The following is a 6,261-nucleotide window of genomic DNA, read 5'->3' on the forward strand; positions in this document are numbered from 1 at the left end:
ATGCCCCATCCCTGGAGACATCCCAGGCCAGGCTGGATGGGGCTCTGAGCAACCTGAGCTGGGTGCAGATATCCTTGCCCATGGCAGGGGTTGGACTGGGTGAGCTTTGAAGGTCCCTTCCAACCCAACCCATTCTATGATTCTATTTCCGACCCCCTCGCTTGGGACCTTGCTGAAACCCTCCAGCACGACTTGGTGCTGCCGGACCTGAGCTGCCCGGGTAGCTCTGTGCTGCCCATGGCTGGCTGCTTGGCAAGGATGGGGCCGTGGACGGGAAGCGAGAGCTTTCCTAGCAGTAAAAACGGGTCCCTTTGGCGTTCAGGGCACAGCCTGCCAGAGTGCCAGGAGGTCCCTGGACGAGTGCCTGGGACAGTAGCTGGAATTGCTAGGAGAGGCCAGGGCGACCACAAGAGATGTCCCCCACATCTCTTTGCCAGGGGGATGCACGCACGGTGTTCACGTGCTTGTCATCGCTAAGCTTGAAATCCAACCACGGGCAGCTCAGGGATTTGACAATTGTTTGTGTCTGCCTCGAGACAAATATCTCATTTTCCACCCCCCCTCCCCGTCACAAACTTGCTCCTCTACCACGCGTGTGTTTCGAGTTTCCTCATGCAAAAACCTGCGTGGGTGTTTGGATATGTAATGAGCACATAGTTCAGGATGAAAACAAGTTGCGTGGAAGAGCCAAGTAACGCCAGAAAAATGACAGCAATACAAACAACAACATGGCACGCGGCCATACCAGCTCGATCGTGGGCCAGCCGGATCTCACGTACTCCCCGGAGCTGCAGAGCCGATCAGCTGTTGGAAAAAGAGACCTTTAAAGACAAGCAAGAGGAAATAGCATTGGCAGCGCAGGCCACAGCATGTTTCCTTCCAAAGCAGGACAGAGCCAAGGACATTAGGCAGAGCTGTAACATTTGGGGTCTCATTGCGTAGCCATGAAAAACCTCAAGTGGGCTGCAGTTGTGTAAACTCCTATTGTTTTCTGAGCGGAAGCGAAGTGCTGGCCTGACGGGGTATTGTCGTACCAGATTTTGGAGATACTCGCCTAACCGAGCTCCAGGGCTTCGTTTGAACTCGGTACATTGTGCAAAGGGAATAAACCCGCCTGCCTGTGCTGGACCTGGGCTGGAGAGCATCTCCCTGAGCCATGTGCCGCCTCCCGTAGCGTCTTCAAAGAAAATTAACCAATGGGCAAGGCTGGAGCAGGACCGGGGGCAATTCCAAAAAACTCCCCAAACTGGCCTCACTCATCATTGTCTCTCATTTTGATGACACAACGGGGGAAAAAAGTGGCGAAGCTGGTTGAAATCCATTTTCTGCAGGGCCACGGTGCATATCCACACCAAAAAGGGGTGAGAGCTACCCTCAAAGACAGGTTATTTTATTTTTTCCCCCATTTAAGAAGAGGGATCATCTATGCCTCCTTAAATCTAGTAAAGCAATACCTCCTTCAACGTAATAAAATACCTCTTCTGATCTAGGCCCTGATCCAAGCATCTGCTCCTAGGCCAAGCATTTCAATACCTGCTTGAGCCGTCGTCACCACCTCTTGCAGCATCTGTCCTTTTGGTTAAAGGCTTAAATCAGTGAAAGAGCTCACTGGCAATCCAGAAGATTGAAAGGGCCCTGAAATACCAGCGCCTGCATATGCACATTGGCATAATTCTTTGCATAAAAGCCAGCTTTAAAAAGCTTGCTTTACAAAGCACAAGCGTGCATTTTTTTCGAATCAAGGTCAGCAACTCGGCTTCATTCACCAGTCTCCAGCTGCAAAACAACATGCCCCAGACAACGGGGGAGAGTGTATCTGAGTCAGAAAATGCCTTTTAAGGGATGCAAGTGGCTCTGAGCCACGCTGAGGAAAGAAGATCTTCTTGGTACCCTTGTGTGCTCAGCCCTCTCTGAACTGAAACGGGGCACCCGAGGGCAGGACAAGCTGGTGAGATTGGTGAGATGGGAACGGCAGCACAAATCGCATTCGTACCCTCGGTGCTTTGGTTAAACGTTCTTTTCCGATGTCAACCCCGTGCCACCCTATCCGTGCCCACCAGCGTGACACGTCCCCGTGCTCAGCTCCGTGCCACGGTTCGGCGAGCGCTCGTAGGAAGCAGCTGAGATGCTCACAGCTGTGCTAGAGGCTAAAAATATTTGCTCATCTCTTCCCCACCAGGCAGGTGCCTTCATCCCAGGCAAGGCTGCTCCCACTGGGATGCACTTGCACACCAAGTGCACGCTGCTTGTGGTGCGCTGCGGTTCAGCGCTTCTCCCTTTTTTACGTGGAGCGCTTGGATGTTGTCATTATTTCTCTGAATCATCCAAAGAGGATGCTCTGTCCTGTGTTTCAGATGCGTGCCTTGGAATTCAATAGTTGCTATAGTGCCATAATTACACATTTTATGGGGTACTTAGTCACAATGGGTAGAGCTCTTGTTATTAGGTTTGGACTCCTTCTGTTGCTTTATTTTAAAGACCTTTCTGCTAAACACTTTCTCTCTGCATTAAAAATAGTTTATTTCATTTGCTTCCACCAAAGAGAGCCCAAATTCATGGTTGTGATGGAGCACAGGTCACCAAATTGATGGTAGGAAGGATGGAGTTTGCAGCCTGCTTTCTGTCGTGGTGCTCCAAGATGCACATCAAAGTTGACTTAAATGACGCTACAAAACATTACCCAGGATCCAGAAGCTCTTGAACACTGATCCTGGTAATGTCGTGGTCTGCAGTTTGGAGACGACTCACTGTCTACTTGGGGCATCCCCACCTTCCCCTTGGTGATATGGAGAAGGTGGACTTCTTGGATGCTCTTCCTAGAGAATGATTGAGCCCACCTCAACAGAACATGTCTTGGGTGAGTCTTAATCACTCTCCCAAGGTGCTGGTCTTTTATGCCTAGTCTAGAAGAAGCTCAGCTTTAGTACAGACAGCTGAGATGGGTAAGACAAGCCCCATGCTCAGCGTTGCACCTCCGAACAGCAGGGATGCTCTTCACCTTACACAGTAGGATTGGCCTTTCCCCTTTTAACCTCTTTTTGTGCCCAGGTTTCCCCATCTGGAGAATGGAGCTAAATACTTAATTACCTACTTTCTAAGGAGTCAGGCAGGATAATTAGCTAATGTTTGGGTAATGCGTCATAGGGTAGGAGTGCTAAGTAGTATTGCTGTCAGCAGCACAGTGGGAAGTGAAGGACTCAATCTTGTTTTTCAATCAGGAATGTCACGGTCTCCCAGAAGTTCATTGTTCCCATTGACTAGTCTGCTGAGGGCAGGGAACTTGTGCGAAGTGTTTGAAGGAAGGGGATGCCAGGGACAGCGGAGAGCTGTTTTCTATCCAGGAGAAGAGCTGTGAGAATAACGGGGTGGATTCTGGAAAGAGAAAACTGCCAATGAAGACAAAAGCAGGGAACATGCCTGGGACTGCACAGAAAGTGCTTATGTCTGTAACTGTGGCATGAATATTCAATAGCAGCATCCTCTGAGTCACAAAAGTGCATCAGGGAAACTTTCCTTGCACTGTATTTATTGCTTGCATGCAGCACAGCGGGAAGCACGATGCAGAGACCCATCTAACCCTGAGGACTGAAGTGGACTCAACCTAAAAGAGATTCCACATCTTTAATTTTTATTATTCTGCAAATTACGTTATGGATGAACTTCAAGCCCTTCTCGTGTCTGCTGATCGTAATTGATGGGATTTCAATCGTGCCTCCTTGAAGTTAAACATCTGAGAGATACTTCAGTTATTAGTTTGCCTTTCAGAGCAGTGCATTAGCTCTCTTGTCCTCCTGTCTGCTTAATTTAGAGCGAGTGGCCGAGAGTGCTGCAATTAAGGAAGGAATCTTGGGCTGAAGCTCTCGACGCTTTCAAATGACCAGCAAAGCCTTCAGCGCTGGCTTGTTTTTACAGTAGCTGGAACAACGCTTTCCATGACTCACTACTAATTATGCTCTGGATTTGCAAACAAATGTTTTTAACCTCTTCTTGTTGTATATGGAAATTATTAATACACCAGTGCTGTCCCAGTGCCCTCCTGGTAGCGCCGCTGTGATCTGCGAGCCTGGCTCTTTTGCTTTCCGTCCGATCCAGGGGAGCACATTCTCCCTCTGCCTCTTTCCTAAATGAGCTGATGTTTCTCACGCTCTGTATTTATTTTCTCATCCTGGAGACAGCCTCATGCTTTGGTCCGTGCAAAAGATGGCTTTTCCAGGGAGGTTGCTGGGCTCTCCCTGTTTCCTGTTGAGTGTCCAGCCACAGGCCACATGGAGATGATGCCAACTCCCGTCTCTTTTCCCCAGCCACAGACCATCTCAGCAGCTTCTGCCAACAGCTCTACATCCTGTACGGACGTCTCACTCAGAATCTCTGCAGCCAGGAGCAGGGAGAGGAGAAACCATGGACAACCTGGAACTGACCCACTCCACCACTTACATCTTTGCAGAGTGGTCCATAAGGAGGATTGATGCCCGACCTCTGGAAAAGGAGAGCATCCTTTCACTTGGCAGGGCTGACGAAATGTAAATCTGTGGACATGCTGTCATGGTACATTGCCGGCTGCAAGACAGCCACGTGCCAAACCCACCATCCCCATCCCAGCACACCCTGGGGAGAGGTTGTGCCCAGTCTCTCAAGCCTCAGAAAAGCTTCTTTGTTCTAAAGAATCGCTTCCTGTTTTGTCTATTCCTGGTTTCGTACTAAGTAGGTTGGAATACTGGCAGCAGTTGTGGGAAGGGGGGGGCTTGGGGAAGGATATACCTATTCATCAAGATCATCCTCCAGGCCATGGGTAGATGCTGCACTTAACACCCTCTTCAGCACTCAGACTCAAGTGGAAAACACGGGGAACACACTGCTCCCATGAGCAGGGATGAATTTTCCTTCCACCAAAGAGAGAAATAATATTACGTGAAGGAATAAGCATTGTCTCTCAGTGCGATTCAGGGGATCTCAAGTTGCATTTTTTTCTCCAGAGGCTGCCCCAGCAGCAAATCCACCCAAATAGCCTCCTCTGTACTGTCTAAAGCCCAACCCTAAGGGCTAAACACTCCCAAAAGGCTGGTTTGGGAGGGTTGGGATGACACATGGGACAGGGTTTGTTTTTTTTTCCTATAGATCCAGGAGTTTTCAGTCCATTGCAGGACAGCGTTTCCATTTTCTGGGGAGGCAGGAGAGCCATGTACCCAGCAGGAGGCTTTGTTTCTCATCAACCTCAGCTTCTCCCACTCTGTAGGAAGCAATTTCCCAGGAGCCACAGATGGGCATGGGCTGGTGCCTGAGCCTGTTCAGACGCTGCTAATCTCTGCGGTTATGTGGTTTTGCAATCTGCTTCCTGGGAAGAGGAGGGAGACGATGGTCCTGTGACTGCTGAAGGCTTGGGATGGACTCGTGCTTCCAGGCAGTCATCTGTGTGGGCTTGGCAGCCGGAGCTCAGAGGTTTGTGAGCTGTGTGAGTGCCATCCATGATGGTTTCTCAACCTGCTTCCACATCTGTGGAATGGCTGTGGGGCTCGAGGGCCTCCCCACATGCTGAGAATGAGGAGTCCCGCTCCAGATGTGCCAGAGGAGGAGGATACCCTACCTAAAGCCAGAGGAGAACGACCCAAGTTACCATGTCCTTCGACACTGGCACCTGGAAAAGCTTGGTCTAGAGAGTAACAACCCAACATGTAATGGAAAAAAACCCCCACGAGCTCCCTTTTTTCCAAAAAGAAGCATCTTATCCCCATCCAGAATGGGTTTCCCCTTGATGTTCTAGGCTGGGAGATGGAACAACATTCAAATTGTGCCCTGAAGTGGTCCTGCCTTGCTACAAGCCAAGAAGATCCCAGTTTCTCCTGGTCTTGTGTGTAACAGGATGGACACCCGCAAAAGGCAGCTTGCCCTTCTCCGGTCTGGACACCTCGCAATGGACTTTGATTCCTGCACAGGTCGTCCCACATTACCTGTTCGTAATACTCATGTTTATCCAGACTTAGCTGCAGGAAATTCAATGTCCTTGGTCACTGCAGGGAGAGGAGGAGTTTGCTTTGCATAAGCCCCAGAGTAAGAGCCTCTGTGCAGGCACTTTGTTGCTGGGATTTGTCTCACTGGGGTCTAAGGCTGCATGTGCCCTTCTGCAAGGTGAGTCTCTGCGCCCGTGGGAACTGTCCAGTTCTCTCTCTTTTCTTCCCCAAGACCCTTTTTTCTGCCCTTTGCCATGAATCTAGTCATCTTTGTCAAAGATGGGGAATCTGGCTCCATGGAAACTGGAAGAAGCTC

Source organism: Caloenas nicobarica, chromosome 1 (genome assembly GCF_036013445.1).
Source record: "Caloenas nicobarica isolate bCalNic1 chromosome 1, bCalNic1.hap1, whole genome shotgun sequence".
NCBI lineage: Eukaryota > Metazoa > Chordata > Aves > Columbiformes > Columbidae > Caloenas > Caloenas nicobarica.